General features: G+C 49.6%; 1 protein-coding gene across 23 annotated transcripts in view; it reads left to right on the top strand.

Moving 5' to 3' along the window:
• CSGALNACT1 (chondroitin sulfate N-acetylgalactosaminyltransferase 1) overlaps nt 1–24658 on the top strand; it is a 336716-nt gene that overhangs the window by 32346 nt on the left and 279712 nt on the right. For 3 of the 23 annotated variants that reach the window (XM_060407071.1, XM_060407079.1, XM_060407066.1), the window contains exon 1: nt 4857–4979. The exons of 16 other annotated variants lie outside the window; for them this stretch is intronic. The gene's annotated coding sequence lies outside the window, so the exon portion shown is untranslated. Of the gene's footprint in view, nt 1–4854; nt 4980–14257; nt 14540–15105; nt 15394–24658 lie in introns of those variants that run through there. 4 more of the 23 variants (XM_060407067.1, XM_060407072.1, XM_060407085.1 and 1 more) reach the window with 4 other exon arrangements.

Below are 24658 nucleotides of genomic sequence, written 5' to 3' on the forward strand. Positions count from 1 at the left end.
CTTTTATCTGCATGTTCAAAGGGTTAAACACACTTATGATACTGTGTTCAGTTCTTTAGGCTTATACCAAAAGTCCTCCCAAATATAAGAGCTTGAATATAAGGGAAATAAGGTTTGACCTTAAATTTTGATATCAATCCATTGGGTCTTAGGGTCAGAGCCCAGAATGCCTCATCTATTTCAAGAGGTCAAGTGTTCCCAGGATGTCAGCTCAAGGGTAACCTGACTAAGTAAAGTAGCCTGTGTACCTGGAGGAGGCTGGCTCTCAGGTGGAGACATTAAAAAGGACAGTCTTTTTAAAAATATTTTTTTCTTAGTATATATATTTTATTGAAGTGTAGTTGACTTACAGTGTTTCAGGTACACAGCAAGGTGATTCAGTTATACACATATATTATTTTTCAGATTATTTTCCAGTATAGATTATTACAAGATTTTGACTACAGTTCCTTGGGCTATACAGTAAACCTTTGCTGCACATCTGTTTTTTAAAATTAGAAAGTTAGCATTCTAGTTATATGAAATCAAGCAACTGGAGACAAAATGGAGAAGGGCAGTCTTGAAATGGACTTTGGAATTGCCTCTCTACATTCTGTCCCCAGAGCTGTGGTGGGTGGCTGGTAGTGGTAGTCAGGGAGATCCAGCTGCAGCGTATGGGCGTGGTTATCCCGAGGCATCTGAGCTCTTAGTTTCCCAACCAGGGTTCAGAACCTGTGTCCTCTGCGTTGGAAGGTGGGTTCTTATCTACTGAACCATGGGGGAAGTCCCCAAAGTAGCTTATATTGAACTTAAACCAGCATCGGTCAGTCAGCTTTAAATCACAGGAAGAAAGACTTAGGTACAAATTTTTTTTTTTTTTTTTTGCTTGAGTTGAATACCTTCTCAGTGTCAGTACCAGCATGTTAAGACACTCAGCTATAGCGATATAGCAAATATAGTTATCTTCAGTCTTTACATTGATTGCACCAGGGAATTTGTTTTTATAGCCATTACTGTTTCTTTTGAAATTAATATGCTGAGCAAGACATTTAATGATCCATAAAAATGTTGACTTTATGTAAAAGGAACAGCCAAAGCCAATTAGCAACGTGTAAATCTGCATATGCAGGCAGACTTCTTAGACAGAAGTGTGCTCTCAGTGGGGCGCTGAAGGTGCAGTTTTTGACTATGTGATGTGCTGGGAAGAAATGGCTGTCTTTTCAAATTTAACCTTTGAGATGGCAAATGGAGCTCTGTTGACTGTTACAGCCTATGTGTTTTAGGTAAAATATTTTTTGTAGTTACTGACTTCACAGTGAAAGCCATGCTCTTCAGGCTTCTTTGATCAGGATCCCACTCTGGGTGTGGGGTGGGGTGGGTGGAGCCGGAGGGCTTGCCTGGGGCCTTAGGGTGTGTCTGTTGTGCCTCCCTGGAGGACTAGTTCACTTTTCTCCTGGGTGGTGTTTGCCAGGAGGATCGGGGGCAGAGAAGCCCTTTCTTTGTCCTCCAAGAGGGCTCAGCTTAAAGAAAGCTGAGCGCCGAAGAATTGATGCTTTTGAAGTGTGGTGTTGGAGAAGACTCTTGAGAGTCCCTTGGACTGCAAGGAGATCCAACCAGTCCATCCTAAAGGAGATCAGTCCTGGGTGTTCATTGGAAGGACTGATGCTGAAGCTGAAACTCTAATACTTTGGCCACCTCATGCGAAGAACTGACCCCTTGGAAAAGACCCTGATGCTGGAAAAGATTGAAGGCAAGAGGAGAAGGGGATGACATAGGATTGAGATGGTTGGATGGCATCACCGACTCGATGGACATGAGTTTGAGCAAGCTCTGGGAGTTGGTGATGGACAGGGCAGCCTGTTGTGCTGCAGTCGATGGGGTCACAAAGAGTCGGACACGACTGAGCGACTGAACTGAACTGAACTGCATGGGGGCCTCCGGAGAAAGGGTGTAGCCTGGGCAAGGTGGCCCTGAGGGTCAGTAGTGTCAGCTTGGACGGTGACACTTGCTACTTTTTGGATGGGCTTTTTGAATGGGCTTCCCTGGTGGCTCAGAGGGTAAAGCATCTGCCTGCAATGCGGGAGACCCGGGTTCAGTCCCTGGGTCCGGAAGATCCCCTGGAGAAGGAAATGGCAACCCACTCTGGTACTCTTGCCTGGAAAATCCCATGGACAGAGAAGCCTGGAGGCTTACAGTCTATGGTAGGCTACAGTCTACAGGGTCTGACTCTTTGCAAAAGAGTCAGACACAACTGAGCGACTTCATTTTCTCCTTCTTTCTCTTTTTGGATGGTGAGGTGGGATTTATGCCCATGCGCTGCCCTCTCTGGGGCCTGGCCTGGTGACCTTGGACTGATTGCCAGCAGTCAGTGTCTCTTCCCAAACAGGAGGTGTGACCTCCTGCACCGCTGGTGGGAGTGTAAATTGGAGACCTGTATGGAGGTTCCTTAAAAAACTAAAACCAGAAGTACCATATGACCCAGCAGTCCCATTCCTGCCATAAAGGGGACAAAACTCTAAATCGAAAATCTGCATGCACCCGTACGTTCGTCACAGCACCGTTCACAATAGCCAAGACCTGGGAGCAACCTAAGCGTCCATCAGTGATGAACGGTGAATGCATACAGAAGGGTTGGTACATGTATACAGCTGAATATTACTCAGCTGTAAAAAAGAACGAAATAGTGCCATTTGCAGCAACATCAGTGGGCCTAGAGATTGTCATACTAAGTGGAGAAAGTCAGAGAAAGACAAGTATCGTGGTATCCCTTATATGAAGGATCTAAAAAATGATGCCAATGAACTTATTGACAGGCAGAACCAGACTCACAGACATAGGAAACCAATTTATGGTTACCAAAGGGAAAAGCGAGTAGGAGAGGGATACATTTGGAGTATGGATTTAGCAGATACAACTACTTAAATATAAAATAGATAAAAAACAAAAGACTTAACTGTATTAACACAGGGAACTGTATTTACTGTCTCAGGCTCTGGGAGTTGGTGATAGACAGGGAAGCCTGGCATGCTGCAGTCCATGGGGTCACAAAGAGTTGGACAGAGTTGGTCAGGGGGGTGGGGGATGGAGGAGGGGCCCGTTTGGGACTGGGTGAGCCAAGGCAGGGGTGCAGGATGGACCAGACCTGCTCCGGTAGCAGCAGTGGGTTGTGGAGGAGGCGGGGGCAGAGAGGGGACCCCCGGGAGTCTGGGAGGAGGAAGACGCCAGAGACCCTCAGGGGGTCGTGGGCCCTGGCCTCGTGTGGAGGGCCAGGTGAGGACAGTGCTGGGTGGCCGAGTTCCAGCGGGGAGTGGGCGGCCGCACCGGTGGGCTCCTGTTTCTGACTCCTGTTTCCGTGTTCGGCCCAGCCCTCGGGCCGTCTGGGAGGACAGGGCTGCGAATCCCTGGCTGTGTTTTCCGGGTGCCCTGGCTGGGCGGCTGAGCTCAGACAGCCTCGGGATCTCCCAGCCATGGCAGGGCCGCCTTCTCTGCAGGCTGCGACTCGGGGTCTCATCAGCACTTTTGCTGCGATGGTTTGGAACATGGGACAGAAACCTCCTCCTCCTCCTCCAGGGAGCTGCTCTGCCAGGGTGCCCTGGGTCATCTGGAGAGGACAGGGGAAGTTTGGTCCCCTCAGGGACCTGAGAACATGTATTTGGGGCTCTTTCAGTGGGCGGATAGAAAGGAAGGGGGCGAGTGGGAGTCCTAGATGCCCACCAGATGCAGTCTGGCCCCTCAGCTCTACCTGTCTGTGGAAGGGGAGTCATCTCTGTATCTCCCTGAAGAGGCTCAAACCTGTGCAGTCCACCGGTAGGGATGTACTCTCTTGGATTGAACAGTATCTCTCCAGGTGGGATAAATGTGGTATTTTTAGTATGAAGTGGCTCAGTTTAAATGCTTTTAGCCAGAAGTCCTCTCTTCCCACCCTGGACCCCCATGAGCACCCCAGCTGTGGCCCACGTGCTGGTCACGTCCCATCTGGTGTTAGAATTATTCCTCTGAGTTTCTCTCTCTCCAGGTAGATTATCACTGTTGACTAGGCCTAACTCATCTCTTTTATCATCGAGGATGCCTCTTCCCTGGCCCTTCTGGATTAAGTTTGGCTACATGTAATAGAAAACCCAAGGATCTTCCCTGCTCAGTGGCAAAGATTCCACCAGCAATGCAGGGGCTGCAAGGAGATGGTGGGTTCGATCCCCAGGTTGGGAAGATCCCCTGGAGGAGGGCATGGAAACCTACTCCAGTATTCTTGCCTGGACAGTCTCCACGGACAGAGGAGCCTGGTGGGCAACAGTGGGTGGGGTTGCAGAGTTGGACACGACTGAAGTGACTTAGCACGCATGTAATAGAAAACCCAAACCTCTGGATTGAAATGTAGGGGTTTGTTTTTCTCCTTTGACAAGACACGCAGAGGCGGTAGGTAGTGGTCCAGACAGGGCGGCATCTCCATCTTTAGCTTTTTGCCCTGCTTTTCTCTCCTTCTTAGGTCTAGAATCAGCTGGCACCTCTGCCCTTACATTGCCTTCCAAGCAGTAAGAAGGGTGAATGGTGAGGTTGAGGGCGTGGGCTAGCTGAGCGTGCCTCTCTCATACTTAGGAAGAGGGCAGCTTTTTCCTGCCCACACCTCCCTGGCCAGAAGTAGGCCATCCTTAGCCACAAGGGATTTGGGGAAACAAAGTTCCTTTGTTATGGAGAGTACATTACTGCCTGGAGCAAGATTGGAGTTGTAATGGTTCTAATTGGGAGTCTAAAGAACAAGGGAGAAGTAGGCAGCTAACTCCTAGTAAAAATGACTCAGATCAACACTTATCGAATGAGTGGTTTTAACAGAGGACAGGAAGCTGTGTGGCAAGAGGCAAGATGAAGGTCTAGACCCTGAAACTCATGATCATTTGTGGGAGGCTACCTTGACGCACTCCTTTCCCAATTTAGAACCAGTCTGTTGTTCATGTCCAGTTTCAACTGTTGCTTCTTGACCTGCATACAGATTTCTCAGGAGGCAGGTAAGGTGGTCTGGTATACCCAGCTCTTTAAGAATTTTCCAGTTTGTTGTGATCCACACAGTCAAAAGGCTTTGGCTTAGTCAGTAAAGCAGAAGTAGATGTTTTTCTGGAACACTCTTGCTTTTTCGATGATCTAACGGATGTTGGCAATTTGATCTCTGGTTCCTCTGTCTTTTCTAAATCCAGCTTGAACATCTGGAAGTTCACGGTTCATGTACTATTGAAGCCTGTCTTGGAGAATTTTGAGCATTACTTTGCTAGCGTGTGAGATGAGTGCAATTGTGCGGTAGTTTGAGCATTCTTTGGTATTGTCTTTCTTTAGGATTGGAATGAATACTGACTTTTTCCAGTCCTGTGGCCACTGCTGAGTTTTCCAGATTTGCTGACATTTTGAGTTCAGCACTTTCACAGCATCACCTTTTAGGATTTGAAATAGCTCAACTGGAATTCCATCACCTCCACTAGCTTTGTCTGTAGTGATGCTTCCTAAGGCCCACTTGACTTTGCATTCCGGGATGTCTGGCTCTAGATGAGTGGTAACACCATCGTGATTATCTGGGTCGTGAAGATCTTTTTTGTATGGTTCTTCATGTATTCTTGCCACCTTTTCTTAATATCTTCTGCGTCTGTTAGGTCCATACTATTTCTGTCCTTTATTGAGACCATCTTTGCATGAAACATTCCCTTGGTATCTCTAATTTTCTTGAAGAGATCTCTAGTCTTTCCCATTCTATTGTTTTCCTCTATTTCTTTGCACTGATCACTGAGGAAGGCTTTCTTATCTCTCCTTGCTGTTCTTTGGAACTCTGAATTCAAATGGGTATATCTTTCCTTTTCTCCTTTGCCTTTAGCTTCTCTTCTTTTCACAGCTATTTGTAAGGCCTCCTCAGACAACCATTTTGCCTTTTCGCATTTATTTTTCTCGGGGATGGTCTTAATCGCTGCCTCCTGTACAGTGTCACGAACCTGCGTCCATAGTTCTTCAGGCACTGTGTCTATCAGATCTAATCCCTTGAATCTATTTGTTACTTGTTGAGACCCGCCTATAGTTCAGAGCCAGCCCTCCATTCCTCATACGCACGGGTAGTCAGGATACAGTTCTGTATCCACAGAACTCATCTAGCCTTGGATCCTGTAATACTGAAGCATTTCCTGTTGAAAACAACCTGAGTGTAAGTGGACCAACGCAGTTCAAACCTGTGGTTGTTCACGGGCCAACTGTATCCTTCCTTCTTTTGGATGGATGAATCAGTTTCTCTGGTGTGTGCGTATGTGTGAAGGTGAAAATAAGTCCTTTCTCCAGAGCAGAGCTCAGTCGTGGGAGGCAGTGTGGGCAAATTTAGAGATGGCTAAATGGTTTGGACTTTATCAGATAAATGATGGCACACTGAAATGTTTAGGGCCAGGGAGGTGACAGCGTCACAGCAGTGTTTCTGAAAATTACTAAGTGCTCATGATGGGAAAATATTGCATGCAGTAATTACCAGTTCATATAAAATAAAACCAGTACATTGATGGCAAGAAAAAAAAGATAATCTGTTCAGTTAGATCATTTTGAGAACACAAAGGCACTTCTTGCCACCATGCGTTGCTATTGATACAGCATAGCTCTGCTGTGCTCAGTAGCTCAGTCGTGCCTGACTCTCGCGACCCCATGGACTGCAGCCCGCCGGGCTCCTCTGTCCGTGTTGATTCTCCAGGCAAGAGTACTGGAGTGGGTTGCCATTTCCTACTCCAGGGGGATCTTCCTGACCCAGGGATCACGTCTTTAGAACTCATACCCCTTGCAGACTTGTTCCAGTGGAGGGGCCAGGAGAGGCCACCCTAACAAAGGGTTGAGTCCGGAGTGAGTGGTTCAGAAGAGGAAGGATTAACCCAGGCTGCTGTTAGAAGGAGATGAGAGGGTGCAGGTGGGGCGGGGGGAGCAGAGTTTCGGGAAGTATCTGCAGTTTGCACAACAGGCAGCAGAACAATTGGAGCAGGATGTTGGCAGGAGTGGAGGCCATCAGGGAAGGTTTCCAGGCGCAGCGCTGCCTTTGAAGCAGAGTGCGTTCATGCTAAGTCATTTCAGTCGTATCCAACTCTGTGCGACCCCATGGGCTGCAGCCCGCCTCTGTGCCTGGGACTTTTCAGGCAAGAATGCTGGAGTGGGTTGCATGCCCTCCTCCAGGGGATCTTCCTGAACCAGGGATCAAACCTGTGTCTCTTAGGTCTCCTGCATTGGTGGGCGGGTTCTTTACTGCTAGCACCACCTGTGAAGCCCCCTTTGGAGGAGCAGCAGCAGCTCAGTTTTAAAGGACAGGCTGAAATGGGGGCAGGGAAGCCGCAGCCCTTTGGGTGTGAGCGAAGCTGCTGAGACGCCTTATTCAGAGTGAAGTGAGTCAGGACTGGTCTGAGGCCAGAGGAGGGATTCTCAGACATGTCCTGTGGTTTCCTTTGTACCACCTCTGCCTTCTTCTCTTTCTTCCGCCCTCGACTGCATGCGTTTCTTAGTGCTGCCGAAGGGAAGTGTCATGCACTGGGTGGCTTCAAAAACAAATGTACTGTCTGAACGCCGGAGGCTCGAGGTCCAGCCTCGAGGCGTGGTCAGGGCCAGGCTCCCCCTGAGGCCCTCGGGGTAGCGGCGTGCCTGCCTCCTGCTCCCAGCTCCCAGCCAGCATCCTTGGGGCCCTGGGCTTGCAGCCGCACCTCTTCCATCTCTGTCTCCTGCCCCCAGCCCCCAGCCAGCATCCTCGGGGCCCTGGGCTTGCAGCCGCATCTCTTCCGTCTCTGCCTCTGTCCCCACGTGCTGTCCTGTCTGCGTGTCCCTGTCCTCCCGCGGCCATCTGAACTGGGACCCACTCAGCTCCATGTGACCTCAGCCTAACTCATCACACCTGCCACCATCCTGCTTCCACCTCAGGTCACACAGGAAGCGGAAGAGGACACATGTGCCCGCTGGGGCCAAGCAAAGGTAGCAAAGGCAGCCGTGTCCATACACAGCGCCCGCTCTAGGCACGGGCACTCTGCTTCCGGGAACTCACTCTGCCTGTTCGGGGCGAGGGTGGGGACTCAGTTCAACTGCGATACCCACCAAGTCTTCATCCCTCTTTACCAGACCTTCTAGGGAAGTGGCGTGCAGCATCTGGAGTCCCTGAGCTGCCATCTCCCGCCTGTACCTTCCATGGACATCCCTCCCCGTGACTCCTCTCCCGTGCCGCCTGCCATGTGGCTCATTATCCCTGTCCACTCAGCTTGCCCCCTGCTCCTGCGAGCAGAAGTCACCCACTGCTCTTTGGATGCTTCAGAGACTCAAAAGGAGCCTCCCGGGAAACACCTTGGGAGCCCACAGCCCAGCCCAGATTCAGGATCAAGGAGCCGCTGGAGTGGATGGTGGCTTGGTGGGCGCGCGTTCCTGGAAGACTCGGGGTAGGGTAACGGGGATGGGAGGAGAAGAGAAGTCTGGAAACTGCTTCTGAAAGTCCCGCTGTTCGTCTGGGGTAGGACCAGGGCTGGGCTTCCCAGTGAGGCTGTTTCTGGATGCTCTGCGCGGGACTCACCCAGAAGCGCATCTGGCAGCCAGTTGAGGTGGTTGGGCTAGTTGTCACGGTTACACCTTGGGGGTGCTTGCTGCCAGGCCCTGCCCTCTGCACAGCTTTGTACAACCCCATCCTGTGTTTTAGGTCTGTGCATTTAGGTACCTCAGTGAGATGGTCCTCTGCCTTTAGTAATGTAACAAGAAACTGTACATCCATGGAACTTTGGGGGACTGTTATTTTGGCCAAGAAGGCGGTTTTTAAAAATGCAGAGGTTGGCGCTTCTGTTTCTTTGATGGTGGTGCTTAGAATGGAGAGGCTTGGTGGAGATGAGAAGTAGCTTGGTGGGAAGGTCTTTGGGGCGGGCTGATTGGCAGTTTAGTAGGAGAAATTCTAAGACCATGTGGGCCCTGGGAGAACAGGCAGAGTGAGTTTCCGGAAGCAGAGTGCCCGTGCCTAGAGCGGGTGCTGTGGATGGACACGGCTGCCTTTGCTACCTTTGCTTGACCCCAGTGGGAGCATGTGTCCTTTTCCGCTTCCTGTGTCATTGGCTGGACGCTAAAGGAAGGTTTAGTCTTGGGTACCTCTGAGCGCTAACCCTGGTCTCAGGGCTTCATCATTCCTGCCATCTCGGGCATGTGGCTTCCTCACCTCAACGCAGAGGGGACACCGCCTTTGATGCTCCGGGAAGAGTCAGTGAAATTAAGATATTTGAGAACTGGCTGGCCCAGTACTGCTGGGCACGGGGGAGATGCCACATGCTGTTGGTTTACCCCCTTCTAGGTCTGAGAAACGTGGAGACTGCAACAGACAGGAGGGAAGCGGCAGCTGTGGGCTTGCCAGGGCCAGCCTGGAGCAGAGAGGTACACTTGTCTGCGTGACCCTCCGGGCAGTCGTGAGATGCCGAGTCCGGGTTAAAAATTCAGCCGTGGAAGCCTGTGGGCTCTTAGGGCTTTTCCACTCTCTGTCCTTTGTTTTAGAGCCGAAGATTCGTTTGGAGATTGAATGTCTGAAAAATATTGATTTTTTTAAGAGCCATTTAAAAAATTGAAGTGTAGTTAATTTCCAGTGTTGTGTTAGTTTCAAGTATAGAGCAAAGTGATTCAGTTTTACATAAATATATATACACACACACATATACACACACACATATATATATATACACACACATATACACACACATATATATATACACACACACATACACACACATATACACACACACATATACACATGTGTATATTTTCCTTTTCCAGATTCTCTTCCATTATAGGTAATTTGAAGATATTGAATAAGGTTCCCTGTCCTTGTTGTTTATCCCTTTTATGTATAGTACTGTTTATCTGTTAATCCCAAACTCCTAATTTATCTCCACCTTTACTCCTGCTCCCCCCACTATCCCCTTTGCTAACCATGAGTTTGTGAGAAATATTAATTTGTAAATGTAATGATAGTGTTGACTTCGGACTTTATACCGTAAACGCTTCCTTATAAGCGGAAGTTTTATTTGTGATGTCCCTTTAAACGGACAACACTGTTGGGATATATTACTTCTTGCCACTCAACACACAGGATTTGCTCAACCGTATTTTCTCACCAATGTGAATTGAATCCTGTTAACATTTATTGTTGAAGTTGTTAGAATCTCTTCCTTTGTCTCTTTGTCTACTTCCTCACCACCCCACCTTCCTGCAGGAGGGCGGTGTTTTCAACGGCTGTAAAACTGATTGATCGAACATTTCAGGCTGCAAATATCAGTTCTAAAACTTTGAGTTCTGTGTTTCCTGCCCCAATCTCTGCCCTAGCACTACGCAACGATCATTTTGATGACTATTTGGTTTTTTACTGGACCTGACTTAACACAAGGACCATGAGTTATCCTTTAAAGATGCGTAGGAAACTGAAGTAGCAGTGCCCTCTGAAATAGATTTTTATTGAAAATATAAATTAAGGGAAAAAAAGGCTATGGAAAGATTGACCCAAATCTCCTAAGTCAGCAGTGAGGCTCTGGAAAAGGTGGGCCAGGGTCAGTCTTCCAGGAAGACTGTAGGGACTGTCTGCAGTGCTTTCAGGAAGAATGGGAAGAGACGCGCTTAGTCTGTTTGATTAAAGAGGAGATGGTGAAACAGACACTCTACACAGCATTGAGCAGATTCTCCTTAGCCCCTCATGTTATATAAATATAACAGGAGCACAAATGCTGATGATAAATTCAGGAACATTGCCTCAGCAACTGGCAAACAGTCATGCTAGGAAATAATTACAGGGTTTCAGACAGTTTAACACATTATTATGCAAGAAGTGTTAAATGAAGAATTTTTTGCTTTTAACCCTTCAAATGTTCCTTCTCTCTTCCTCCTTCATACAGAAAGTATAGAGTACATGCCCCAAGCACTCAGGGTCCACTCCCTGGAATTCATAAATATTGTGCTATGTTTGCTTCAGATTTTGTTTTTTAATGAAAGGAGTAGGATGTTTCTGATAGATGAACTCTTCATTTGCTGCCTCCTCTCCCTTCCCAGAGGAAGCCGCTGTGGTGGGTTTGGTGAGCTTCCTGTTGTGGGCCATACGGTTGTTTGATGGTTGAGGTGATGATCAGCTTGGAGGGCTTACAGGAACTGACCTTTGTGCAGATGACTTTCCTGCCTCTTGTGTTAGTTGCCCAGTCGTGTCTAACTCTTTGTGACCCCATGGACTGTAGCCCGCCAGGCTCCTCTGTCCATGGGATTCTCCCGGCAACAATACTGGAATAGGTTGCCATGCCCTCCTCCAGGGGATCTTCCCGACCCAGGGATCGAACCCGGGTCTCTCGCATTGCAGGTGGATTCTTTACCATCTGAGCCACCAGGGAAGCCCAAATCCCTCTTCACCATGGGCTTTCAAAGTCAGCGGGGTGCCAGGATGCTCAGCTGATCATTATTTCTTGACATATGGATTATAAACCCTGTTCACTCCCCATGCAGAGTCATGCTGTGTTCATTTTTGATTATGCATTTTATGGAATGACAGAGAGAACCATAATGAAGTTTTGCCTTTTTTTCAGTTTTTTTTTTTTTTTTTTTTTAAACACTTGAGATGAGAAGTGGCAGAGAGTTTCCAGGGAAATGGAGTAAGCCGATTTAGCTGTCTTGCTTTCCAGAGACATGGGGTAAGCTGGCTTAGTTGTCATGTTTTCCCTAGAAGTATTCCTTAGGGAGGAAGAGTCAAGCCTCCGGGGAGTAAACGCTTTGTACACACAGTGTTGCCCCGCTCCAGACTGTGACGTGAAAAGAAGTCATTACTCCTGGACACGGCCCCTTACCTGGCCTTCACTCGGGGTTTGGTTTATGCACTGTTGGAGCAGAGGGTCTGAAGTGGAAGGCCTTAACCTCCTGGTGGCCCATGGCGCTGTCCCAACCTCACTTACAGACTTATCTGGGTAGCTCTTAATTCAGGCTGTACTTCTGAAGCACTCGGGGGGCTGGAGGACTCCAGGACGCACCCAGGTGGCCACATCCCTGGGGTTTTGGACTCACCAACTGCCCCCTCGCCCCAGGAGCTCAGCTGACAGTCCCTCTTCCGATGGGCTTTCCTGGACCAGCCTTTCTAGAACAGTCCCCCCCGACACCAGCAGCTGGACTGAAGCGTGGCACCCAGTGTGTTTCCTTCCTGGCGCTAGAGCTGTCGGAAATCGTCTGCGAGTCTGCTCCCTGGCTTATTGTCTCCCTTCTCCCCGCCAGGAAATGGGCCCCTTGAGGGCGGGCCCTGCTTCTTGTTTACACCGCACTCCTCTGCCTGGCACGGCGCCTGGCATAACACATACGTGGGAAATGGTTGTCAAGTGAGAATGTGAATTCTGATATCAAAAGGCATCGAAGGGCCACTGGGCATAAGTTTGTCCTTTTTCTAAGACCTAAAGAACGCTAACCTCTTTGCTGGAAAGATGCACCAGTCTCTTTGGGAGTGTTTAATCAGAATGCTGGGCAGTGTGTCCTGGAACCCAGTCCTGGGCCTGTATCCTGGCCTTCCCTCATTATTTCCTAATGAATAATAATTATTATTATATAAGAAAAATATAGCCTCAAGCATGTATACAATAGTAATAGGCTCTAAATGTTAGTCGCTCAGTCATGTCCGACTCTTTGTGACCCCGTGGACTGTTGCCCACCAGGCTCCTCTGTCCATGGGATTCTGCAGGCAAGAGTATTAGAGTGGGTTGCCTTTCCCTTCTCTAGGCGGGTCTTCCTGACCCAGGGATCAAACCCAGGTCTCCCGCATTGCAGGCAGATTCTTTAGCATCTGAACCACCAGGGAAGCTTTGTCTGACCAGATCCTTTCTTCAGAGGTGGGGAGATCACACACAGGAGATGAAAGAGGCTCAAAGCAGGTAAATAATGTGGTTGATAAATTAGGATGTTGGGACTAGCATACACAAGCTGCTGCTGCTGAGTCGCCTGAGTCGTGTCCGACTCTTTGTGACCCTCTTGACTAAACTGCCGGACTCCTCTGCCCATGGGATTCTCCAAGCAAGAATACTAGAGTGGGTTGCCGTTCCCTTCTCCAGGGGGCCTTCCTGACCGAGGGATCAAACCCGCATCTTTTACGTCTCTTGCATTGGCAGGCAGGTTCTTTACCACTGGCGCCACCTGGGAAGCTTTTATATATACACTACTACATGTAAAATCCTGGAGAAGGGAATGGCAGTCCACTCTAGTACTCTTCCCTGGAGAATCCCATCGGCGGAGGAGTCTGGCAGGCTACAGTCCATGGGGTCGCAAAGAGTCAGACATGACTGAGCGACTCACACATTCACACACACACACGTAGAATAAATAATTCTCAGACTGTATACTGTATAGGAAACTCTGCTTAATGTTCTGTATATCCTAAGTGGGAAAAGAGTCTGAAATAGAAAGTACATATATATGTGTGTGTGTATGTGTATAACTGAACCAGTTTGCTGTATACCTGGAACTAACACAATGTTGTAAATCAACTATACTCCAATAAAAAATAAAAATTAAAACATTAAAATTGAGATTCAAAGTAATAGATAAATAAGTAAATAGCGTGGCCTTGTCCACATGGTGGTGCAGAGGACTGGGCTGGGTGCCCCCTTGGCGGGGTTAGGGCACCAGGCGCGCGCTGCCCCTCCACTCGGTGCTCCCGCTTTCCCGCGGCTCCTCTCTGGGTGCAGGTGAGGACTGGGAGGCTTGGCTATGCTGCACAGGGAACCCTCCCTCCTCGGTGACCTGCTGCGAACCCTCATCACGGCAGACCATGAGTTTCGGGAAGAGATCCGAAAGCCTGGAGCTCTCACCAGTCAGTGTGTCAGCGTGTAAGCGCCTGACTAACAGAGACGAAAATCCGTCACCTGGATGGGCCTCCGTGCAGTGTGTGGGGGTGGGTGCTGCCCTGGCTCGGGTGCAGTGGGTGCAGGGTGGGTCACGGGTGCTGAATTGACGAGTTGGCTTCATTGCTTAGTGTGCGCTGCGCGTGCCCCTCTGCCCATAGAAACACGGCATCATTCAGCCGTTAAGAGGCGAGAAATGAAGCAGTCGTGTGATCAGTCACCTTGACCTCGGGTCCAGACTAACCCGTATTTCTCTGGTTCCACCTCCCGCCTCGTCCCCCAACTTTGTCCCTGTCTCTGCCGGCTCCTTGTGTTTGCTCACGATGGAGCTGCTGAATGGTTTTGCTGTTTACATTTAGTAGAGTTTTAAGGGCATTTGGGGGTGGATTTTAAGTGATGTCAGCTAAACCTTTGATCCCTGCCATCGATTTAATTTGAATGTGGCCCCTGAGGATGGTGACCGCACGCTGGCCACCTGGGGTTCCCGGGGGCTGTCTGCTGCCCCGCACAGTCATCAGCGGTGGTGCCCTCACTCTCCGATGTGTGCCCCCTTGGATGATAAGTTACGGAGGCCACCTTCTCCAGAGCGATCATCTCCCAACTTCCCATGTTCGATCAATGACTTTCAGTAAACAGTCTCCACCTCTGACGCTGCGTCACTTATAGCGGTGCTGGTCCGGCTGTCATTCTTCCTGCCGCTCACCTACCCTCAGGTATTTGTCGCTGTTCAGTTGCTCAGTTGTGTCCGACTCTTTGCGACCTCATGAACTGCAGCTTGCCAGGCTTCCCTGTCCTTCACCATCTCCCGGAGCTTGCTCCAACATATGTCCGTTGAGTCAGTGATGCCATCCAGCCATCTCATCCTCTGTCGTCCCCTTCTCCTCCTGCCTTCAATGTTTCCCAGCATGAGGGTCTTTCTGATGAGCTGGCTCTTCACATCAGGTGGCCAAGGTATTAGAGCTTCAGCTTCAGGGTCAGTCCTTCCAGTGAACATTCAGGATTGATTTCCTTGAAGATTAACTCGTTTGATCTGCTTGTAGTCCAAGGACTCTCAAGAGTCTTCTCTAACACCACGTGTCCTCTAAATCAGGCAGCTTTATAGGAAATAATTGGTAAGTGGGCTGGCATCTGCAGTATTAACTGGGCCCCTTAGCATGCATGCTTAGTTGCTCAATCGTGGACTCCTCTGTCCAGACCAGGATACTGGAGGGGGTTGCCATTTCCTTCTCCAGGGGATCTTTCCTACCCAGAGATTGAACCTGAGTCTCCTGCATTGCAGGTGGATTATTTACCCTCTGAGCCACCCAGGAAGCCCTTAACTGGAATTCAGAGGGCGGCGCTGGCCCTGTGTAACTGTGTGTTTTGGACATAGAACTGCCTGAGCTCTCAACCAAGCAAGGATTTCCTGGCTTCAGCAGCAGAATTTCCACCGGCAGCGCTGGTGTTCTCAGATCCTGTTGAACCTCACGCTGCTTTTCCCTTGAGCTGCCTTCTGGATTTCCTGGCCTCGGATGGCTTTGGTCAGCGGATCAGAGAAGCCGCCTCCTCCTGTTGGCTGGACCCCTCGGTACTGGGACAGCTTCCCCAGGGCCTCCCTCCAGGCCCCTTTCTCAGACATCCTGAGGGTCACGAGTTTCCCTTCTGTGATGTATTTTAGCCTGAGGACTGTCTGTGGTGTTGATTTTTGCTCAGATAGGATGTGGAGGGAAGTGAGAGCCACCACACCAGGCCTTTGCTTGGCGTTGCCCCCACCTCCTGCTGGGGGACGGCATCCTGGGGGGACCACATCCTGGGGGGACCACATCCTGGGGGGATCTGGCCTCCAGATGCCTGGGGTGCAGCCACAGATGTTTATTATCCCCGTGACAGCGATCCCTCTCCTTCCCTGAAGGCTGCAGACGTAAGAAAGAACTCTTCTGGGGGCCTGGTCAGCTTCAGACGAGGAACAGGCACCCCGAAGCCCCGCATGGTCCTCCCTGCCCCGACTGGTGCCTGGGCCCGCGTTCCTGGCAGCCTGAGTGGAGGTGGCTCTGACAGCTCTGGCGGGTGGGCTGGGGGTGTGGAGCGCCATCGGCCTCCCTGCCCCTACAGCTTTCCTTTTAGGAAGTCAAGTTTCCTTTGCGGATGTTGAGGAAAATGCTGGTCCCTACGAGAACACAGATACGGCTGAGCTGGGCTTGGGCTCACACTCTTGGCTATTTTGTGAAATCTGTTAGAACCGGAAACAGAATTCTTCCTAATTGGAATGGAGGGGTTCTGGGGATTCGCTGGCAGACAAAGAAAGAGGGGTGTAAACACCTCCCCCACTATTGCGGTTTACTGGGTAAGGCCAGGTGTGATTTGGGGAGGAGAGGGATGAGATGTGTTTTAAAATAAAAACCCAGCATTCGTGATGCTTTGGAACAGTCCACCTAAAGCCAGCGTGACGGGGGCTCCAGAAGCGCGCAGGGCTGAGGTGCGCTTTTCTTCTCTCTCCCGCAGCATGTTCACTGGGTGATGTTTTCCAGGTGATGGGGGCACGGGGCAGGGGAGGAGAGGAAGGGTGGGAACGTGACCCACTGAGTTGCCTAATTAACCATAAAATGCAGCCGATTCGGAGCATTCTCATTCTTCATTCAAAACCTTGAAAAGCTCTCCCAAGTGCAGTGCGGATGTTAGTCTGAGAGGGCAGAAAAGCACAGTAGAGTGGGTGCCGCCCTCCAGGGGCGGGTGTGTGTGTGTGTGTGTGTGTGTGTGTGTGTGTGTGTGTGTGTGTGTGTTAGTTGCTCAGTTGTGTTCGATGCTTTGCTACCCTATGGATTGTAGCCCGCCAGGCTCCTCTGTCCATGGGATTCTCCAGGCAAGAATCCTGGAGTGGGTTGCCATGCCTCCTTCCAGGGGATCTTCTCTACCCAGGGATAGAACCTGAGTCCCTTGCATTGCAGGCAGATTCTTTACCATCTGAGCCATCAGAGAAGTCCCTGCCCTCCAGGAGCCCCTAGGTACTTGGAGGACTGCTGTCCAGATGCCCACACACCGTGTGTATGATATGAGGAATCTCAGGGTCGGGAGGAGCGCCCAGGGTCCCGTGAGCAGAGGACCCTGCTGGCAGCCGTCGCCCTGGGGAGAACTGCAGTCAGTCACACCCAGGAGCTCCAGGCTCGGCTCTTGTGCACGTCATGCATTGAATCTGATGGCTTTTATCCATCAGTGAGACCTGCAGCCCCAGGAGGAGGCTCTGTGTTTGGCTGGACTTGGGTATACTGTGCAAGATGCTCTGCTGTCGGTGGTAATTAACGCTCCCGTTGGTCTCAGGGGAGGTGAGCCCCTTCTTAGGGTGTCCTGGCCTTGGGCCAGCTGCCTTCTGCATTTCCTTGACTCAGATGAGTTTGGTCATTGGGTCAGCACGGCAGCCGCCTCCTGTTGACTGGACCCCTTGGTGCTGGAAAAGCTTCCCTGGGGCCTCACTCACCCCCCTTTCTCAGACATCCTGAGGATTATGTGTTTCCCTTTCGTGGAGTATTTTTAGCTTGAAGACTGTCCAAGGTGTTGATTTTGATCCGATGACAGGAAGAAAGTGGAAAGGATGCTCAGTGGGCAGGGGCCTGAGGCGGGTGAGTGATGCTGAACAAGATCCAGTCCTGGCCCTGGTCTGCATGGGGGCTGCTGCCAGGTTGGGCTCCCCCTGTTCTCTCTAGGGGAGACTCTGAAACCCAGAGCTTTCCCTCCCCAGACAGATCCGTGGCAGCTGAGCCCTTGTCTGGAAGGGAGCCACAACATGGCATGCAAGCTATTAGACTTGGTCTTATGGGTGAGGTCTGATGCTGAAGGTGGAGCTGGGGGAGGGCTGGGAGAGGACGTGTGTCCACGTGCACATGCCAGGGTCCAAGATGGAGAAGCCCAGGTGAACGCAGGGCACGCTGGAGGGCGTGGAGTGGGGAGTGGTGAGGCGGGAAGGTGGGGAGAGTCTGGGAACACCGGCAGGCCACGTGGAACACTGAAGGCTTGTGTGAAGAGCTGGGATGAGATCAGAGTGCATTTTCGGGAGGTGAATCTTGCCGTGGTGGAAGGGGGTGAGGAGGGACTTCCGGAGGAGACCGTGGTCATGGTCTAAGCGGGATTTAAGGCAACACGTAAGGCGGCTGTGAAGCTGGTCGAGGGCCTTGTGAGGCTTACAAGGGTCTCAGTTCTTGCAGGAAGCAGTGTCAGAGGAGTAGTTTGGGGGTGGTGTGAGATAAGAATTTCCCTTTGTGAATCAGCAAAGCTTCTTGAAGATTAATGTATCTGTGGAGGTTACTTTGTGCAGTGTATGTTCGTATATCGTGTGTGATATTATGGTCTTGTAGTCAAAAGCATGGACTGTGGATTCAGAGCCCGGCTTCCAGCTTATTAGCCACAAGACCTTGGGTGAACTGCTTTAGCCTTCCTGTGCTTCAGTGCCTGCTCCCTCAGAAAGACTAACATCACCATCATCTGCAACATTTATAATATTTACAACAAATGTCTTATCACCGAGATACGGGATCTTTTTGGTAGCCTATGTATTCCCCTTTAAGAACTGCCTTCGGCTGAGAGTTAACAGTCTGTCCCACCGTGATCTTAAATACCCAAGTGTTTATTTTCTTAACAAGAAGACTACTGGTGGACAGTTGCTGACACTGCTTTGATGTCCTCAGGATGTTAGGACACCTGAGATTCTCTTGGCCTCCCTCCTTCATGGGCTCAAGACGGCTGCTGCCACTCCAGCCGTTTTGCCTATCTCAGTGAAGGACAAAGAATGAAGAGGGAAGGTCAGAAGGGTACCTGCAGGTTCAATAAGCTAGAAACGCTATCTGATGACTTCCACTAATGTCTTATTGCCCATCTCTATCTTCAGGGGATGTTGGAAAGGTAATTTTCTCTAGGCACTGTCCGTTCAGTTCAGTTCAGTTTAGTCGTTCAGTCGTGTCCAACTCTTTGCGACCCCATCAATTGTAGCACGCGTGGACTGCAGGGAGATCCTACCAGTCCATTCTGAAGGAGATCAGCCCTGGGATTTCTTTGGAAGGAATGATGCTAACGCTGAAACTCCAGTACTTTGGCCACCTCATACGAAGAGCTGACTCATTGGAAAATACTCTGATGCTGGGAGGGATTGAGGGCAGGAGGAGAAGGGGATGACCGAGGATGAGATGGCTGGATGGCATCACCAACTCGGTGGACGTGGGTTTGGGTGAACTCTGGGAGATGGTGGTGGACAGGGAGGCCTGGTGTGCTGCAATTCATGGGGTCGCAAAGAGTCGGACACGACTGAGTGACTGAACTGAACTGAGCTGAACTGAGGCCTCCCTGTCCATCACCAACTCCCGGAGTTCACTCAAACTCACGTCCATCGAGTCAGTGATGCCATCCAGCCATCTCATCCTGGGTCGTCCCCTTTGCCTCCTGCCCCCAATCCCTCCCAGCATCAGAGTCTTTCCCAATGAGTCAACTCTTCGCATGAGGTGGCCAAAGTATTGAAATTTCAGTTTTAGCATCAGTCCTTCCAAAGAACACCCAGGACTGATCTCCTTTAGAATGGGCTGGTTGGATCTCCTTGCAGTCCAAGGGACTCTCAAGAGTCTTCTCCAACACCACAGTTCAAAAGCATCAATTCTTTGGCACTCAGCTTTCTTCACAGTCCAACTCTCACATCCATACATGACCACTGGAAAAACCATAGCCTTGACTAGACGGACCTTAGTCAGCAAAGTAATGTCTCTGCTTTTGAATATGCTATCTAGGTTGGTCATAACTTTTCTTCCAAGGAGTAAGCGTCTTTTAATTTCACGGCTGCATTCACCATCTGCAGTGATTTTGGAGCCCCAAAAAAGAAGTCTGACACTGTTTCCACTGTTTCCCCATCTATTCCCCATGAAGTGATGGGACAAGATACCATGATCTTCGTTTTCTGAATGTTGAGCTTTAAGCCAGCTTTTTCACTCTCCTCTTTCACTTTCATCAAGAGGCTTTTTAGTTCCTCTTCACTTTCTGTCATAAGGGTGGTGTCCTCTGCATATCTGAGGTTATTGATATTTCTCCTGGCAATCTTGATTCCAGCTTGTGCTTATTCCAGACCAGTGTTTCTCATGATGTACTCTGCATAGAAGTTAAATAAGCAGGGTGACAGTATACAGCCTTGACATACTCCTTTTCCTATTTGGAACCAGTCTGTTGTTCCATGTCCAGTTCTAACTGTTGCTTCCTGACCTACATATAGGTTTCTCAAGAGGCAGGTCAGGTGGTCTGGTATTCCCATCTCTTTCAGAATTTTCCACAGTTTATTGTGATCCACACAGTCAAAGGCTTTGGCATAATCAATAAAGCAGAAGTAGATGTTTTTCTGGGACTCTCTTGCTTTTTCAGTGATCCAGTGGATGTTGGCCATTTGATCTCTGGTTCCTCTGCCTTTTCTAAAACCAGCTTGAACATCAGGAAGTTCACAGTTCTTGTACTGCTGAAGCCTGGCTTGGAGAATTTTGAGCATTACTTTACTAGCATGTGAGATGAGTGCAATTGTGTGGTAGTTTGAGCATTCTTTGGCATTGCCTTTCTTTGGGATTGGAATGAAAATGGACCTTTTCCAGTCCTGTGGCCACTGCTGAGTTTTCCAAATTAGCTGGCATATTGAGTGCAGCACTTTCACCTCCACTAGCTTTTTTTGTAGTGATGCTTTCTAAGCCCACCTGACTTCACATTCCAGGATGTCTGGCTCTAGGTGAGTGATCACACCATCATGATTATCTTGGTCGTGAAGGTCTTTTTTTGTACAGTTCGTCTGTGTATTCTTGCCACCTCTTCTTAATATCTTTTGCTTCTGTTAGGTCCATAACATTTCTGTCCTTTATCGAGCCCATCTTTGCATGAAATGCTCCCTTGGTATCTCTAATTTTCTTAAAGAGATCTCTAGCCTTTCCCATTCTGTTGTTTTCTGGAATGGGTGAATTTAACTCAGGTGACCATTATATCTACTACTGTGGGCAGGAATCCCTTAGAAGAAATGGAGTAGCCATCATGGTCAACAAAAGAGTCCAAAATGCAGTACTTGGATGCAATCTCAAAAACGACAGAATGATCTCTGTTTGTTTCCAAGGCAAACCATTCAATATCACAGTAATCCAAGTCTATGCCCGAACCAGTAACACTGAAGAAGCTGAAGCTGAATGGTTCTATGAAGACCTACAAGACCTTTTAGAACTAACACCCCCAAGAGATGTCCTTTTCATTATAGGGGACTGGAATGCAAAAGTAGGAAGTCAGATTTGCCTGTTACTCCAGGCACTTTACTCCCCTCAAAATATAGATGTTCCGTTGCCAAGAAAAAACAGAAGGGTGGATATTGTATGGGCAACTGGTGGTCTCTGCCACAGTGGGACCTCACTGCAAGAAAGCTACCTCAAGGGCTTAAAATAATTTAGTCTGTTTCTGTGTTAGCAGTTGATCGCTGTCTCCCAAATCGACAGCTTCCAGTAGTCTAATCAGTTAAGTTTTTAGCATTTAAAAGTTTTTGCTTGTAAGAAGTTTGTTCAAAATAGAAAAGGCAATTACAGAAAGAGATGGGAACGTAGGCTGTTTTTCAGCTCAAAGAATTGTCAGTATAGGTGTAGGCGGGAGTCGTAGTTTTTACCGAAGATCCACTCTGTGGGTCGCATAACGAACGGTGCCCCCTGATGGTGAGGAACCTTTGTCATTTGGTCCGACTCCTGCCTATCATGTTTCTATACTATAGTCAGGCTGACGGTGACATAGAAACTGTCCACATATCATAGGAGATACAAAGAAGGAGGCTAATTCGCCTGATTCTGTAGATAAGAAAGACTGTTGGGCCAGAGTTACACGTAAAGAGGGACCACAGCAGTGGGTTGCGAGGACCTGCCGAACCTCAAGTCTGAGTCATCGTTGAAAGCAGGTCCGTGAGCCCTGTTTAGTAAGATCCGTGTCCGGAAATAGGAGGTTTCAGCTCTAGGCTCAGAGAGTAACTGATTTATATGACTGAAAAGATAACCTAGGGACTTCCCTGGTGGTCCAGTGGTTCAGAATCCGCCTGCCAGTGCAGAGGACAGGGGTTCGATCCCTGGTCCGGGAGGATCCCATGTGCCATGAGGTCACGAAGCCTGTGTGCCACAACTGCTGAGTGCTCCAGCCCTAGAGCTGCAAGAGGAAGCCTGAACACGGCCGCTGGAGAGTAGCCCCTGCTTGGTGCAGTGCACACACAGCCACGAACACCCAGCACAGCCCCCCAGATAAAAATAAATAAATAAAAATATTTAACATTATTTAACAATATTTAACATATTTAGCGTAGGCTGTTTGTGCGGTGGGGAAGTTCCTGTAACATAAAATTCACCGCCTTCACCATTTCCAGTGTGCGGTTCAGTGGTGCTGAGCACATTCACATGGTGTCACCATCACCACCATCCGTCTGCAGAACTTTGTCATCTTCTCCGACTGAACCCCTGTGTCTGGTAAACAATACCTGCGCCTTCCCTCCCCCTCCCCAGCCCGAGGCAACCCGCCTTCTCCTTTGTCTGTGTAATCTTGACGCCTTCAGTTAACTCAGATAACTGGGTTTATACAGCGTGTGTCCATTTGTGAGTGGCTTCCTGCACCAGGAATGTTTTCAGGGTTCATTCATGGTAACAGCATGTGTCAAAATCTCCTTCCCTTATAGAGGCTGAGTAATATTCCATTGCCTACACCACATTTTGTTTATTGGTTCTTTTGTCGATGGACTCTGGGGTTGCTTCCACCTTTTGGCTGTTACAGATAGTGATGCCAGGAACATGAATGTGCAGATATTTCTTTGAGGCTCTGCTGTCGATTCTCTTGGGTATATATCCTAAAGCAGAATTGCTGGATCTGTTTTTAATTTTTGAAGCACAGCCATACTGTTATGCATGGTGGCTCCACTAGTCTGCATTCCTACCACGACCCACAAAGGTTAACAGTTTCTCCACACCCTCAGCAACACTTGTTTTCTGTACTTTTGATGGTAGCCCTCCTAACAGGAGTGAGGTGTGAGTAGTGCTTCCAGTTAACTTCCTTTTGAATCACTGCTTCTCTGCTTAATGCTTCGGCAAGTTACTGACTCTGAGAGCTTCAATTTCATTTTCCACTCGACATAATTGCCAGAGCAGAGGGGTTGTATAGATGTTGATGAGATAAAGTCCATTCAGATACTCATTTTATGGCCCTGGAAAAGCTAAAAGTGTTAACCAAGCGCATCGTTGTTAATAGTACCATTGTTCCTAGCTGTAGATTGCCTCCTACATCCTGACCCCAAACACAATGTTTCCAAAGCGTCACAGTGGAAAGGGCATTGGTCTTGGAGCTAGAACTCATGAAAGAGAATTTCAACTTTCCCACGTTCTAGTTGAGGGACTTCGGGCAAATATCTGACTCTAACGTAACTGTGGCCACCTCATTGGACTAGACATTTACACTCGGCTCTCCCTAACTCCCCACAAAGCCTGAAGTTTCTTCCCAGCTCTACTGAGATGGTATTGACCTGTAACTCATGCAGGTTTAAGGCTACAGTGTAGTGACTGCTGCGTACTGCAACATGCTTGCCAGGATAAGATAGGCTGACACCTCCATCCCCTCAGATTGCTGTTTTTCTGTTACAACGTTTAAGATCCACTCTCTTGACAATTTTGGAATAAAGCATATAGTCAGTGATAGTCACCCTGATGTACGTCAGGTCCCTGGAATCTATGCATCTTACGTTTGGAGTTTGGGAGTTTGTACCTTTGAGCACCATCTCTCCATCATGCCCCCACTCCCCCACCCTATCCCCACTGGTCCCTGGCAATCACCCTTCTATGCTCTGTTCTTCTGAGTTTGACTTGTAAAAGTCTGCGTATAAGTGAAAACACAAGGTACTTAATGTCTTTGGCCTGTTTCCCTTCGCATAACACCCTAAAGGGCCGTCCACAGTGTGGCAGAGGCAGCCTTTCCTTCTTTCTCATGCTGCCTAAGATCTGCTTGTCTGTATCTGCACACATGGCCCTTGAGGCTCGTGTCCACTCCTCCCGGATGGACGCTTAGGCCGTATCCCCGTCTTGACTGTGTTGAGTGATCCTGCACTGAGCCTGGGAGGCAGCTGTCTCTTCAAGACACCAGCTTCATCTCCTTTGAATAAATACCGGGAAGTGGGATTCCCACTGCTCCCTTCCGCTGCCACCCATGACCTCCTGTCTTCCCCTTGGGAAGTTCAGGCTGCCCTCAGCTCTCGTGGGCACGCTGCTCGCCGAGTCTGGACAGCTCGGAGCCTCATCCTCTCTGAGCCTCCTCAGCATCTGGCCGTGTTTTCCGCTCTGTTCAAGGTCTTCTCCCTGGCTTCCTGGGACACCGCTTCCCTCTGGTTTCGCGTGTCCTTCAGAGAGTCCTCTTTGAGCACCCTCTTTCTCCCCTTCTGCTAGTCCTCCTCTCTCCAGGGGGCGGGCAGGGGGCACCCCTATCACGCATTTTCGGATGACCCTTGGGTCTGTGTGTCTGGACTTCGCCTTCTGAACTCCAGGCCCCTCTTTCCAGCTCCCTCCTGCGGTCCTCCCGGCAGCGTGTCCCCGGAGATAAGCGAGCTCCTTATCCCCGCCTCTGCTGGCCAGCCTGTTGAGAACCTGGAGAATTGCCTTGCAGGGGTGTGGCCGCTCCCCCACCCCGTGGCCCCAGGGTCTCACCTGGGTCACTGCTGTGTCTGGACTCCTCCCTGTGTTCCTCCTCCTCCCCTGGAGTGCCCATCTGGCCACCAGTAAATCCCTCCATGCACCTTTTTGATCTGGCTGTCACTGGGGACTCCCTGCGGTCCCTCTCCCTGGTGACCCACTGAAGGTCCC

Source organism: Ovis aries, chromosome 26 (assembly GCF_016772045.2).
Source record: "Ovis aries strain OAR_USU_Benz2616 breed Rambouillet chromosome 26, ARS-UI_Ramb_v3.0, whole genome shotgun sequence".
NCBI classification, from domain to species: Eukaryota; Metazoa; Chordata; class Mammalia; order Artiodactyla; family Bovidae; genus Ovis; species Ovis aries.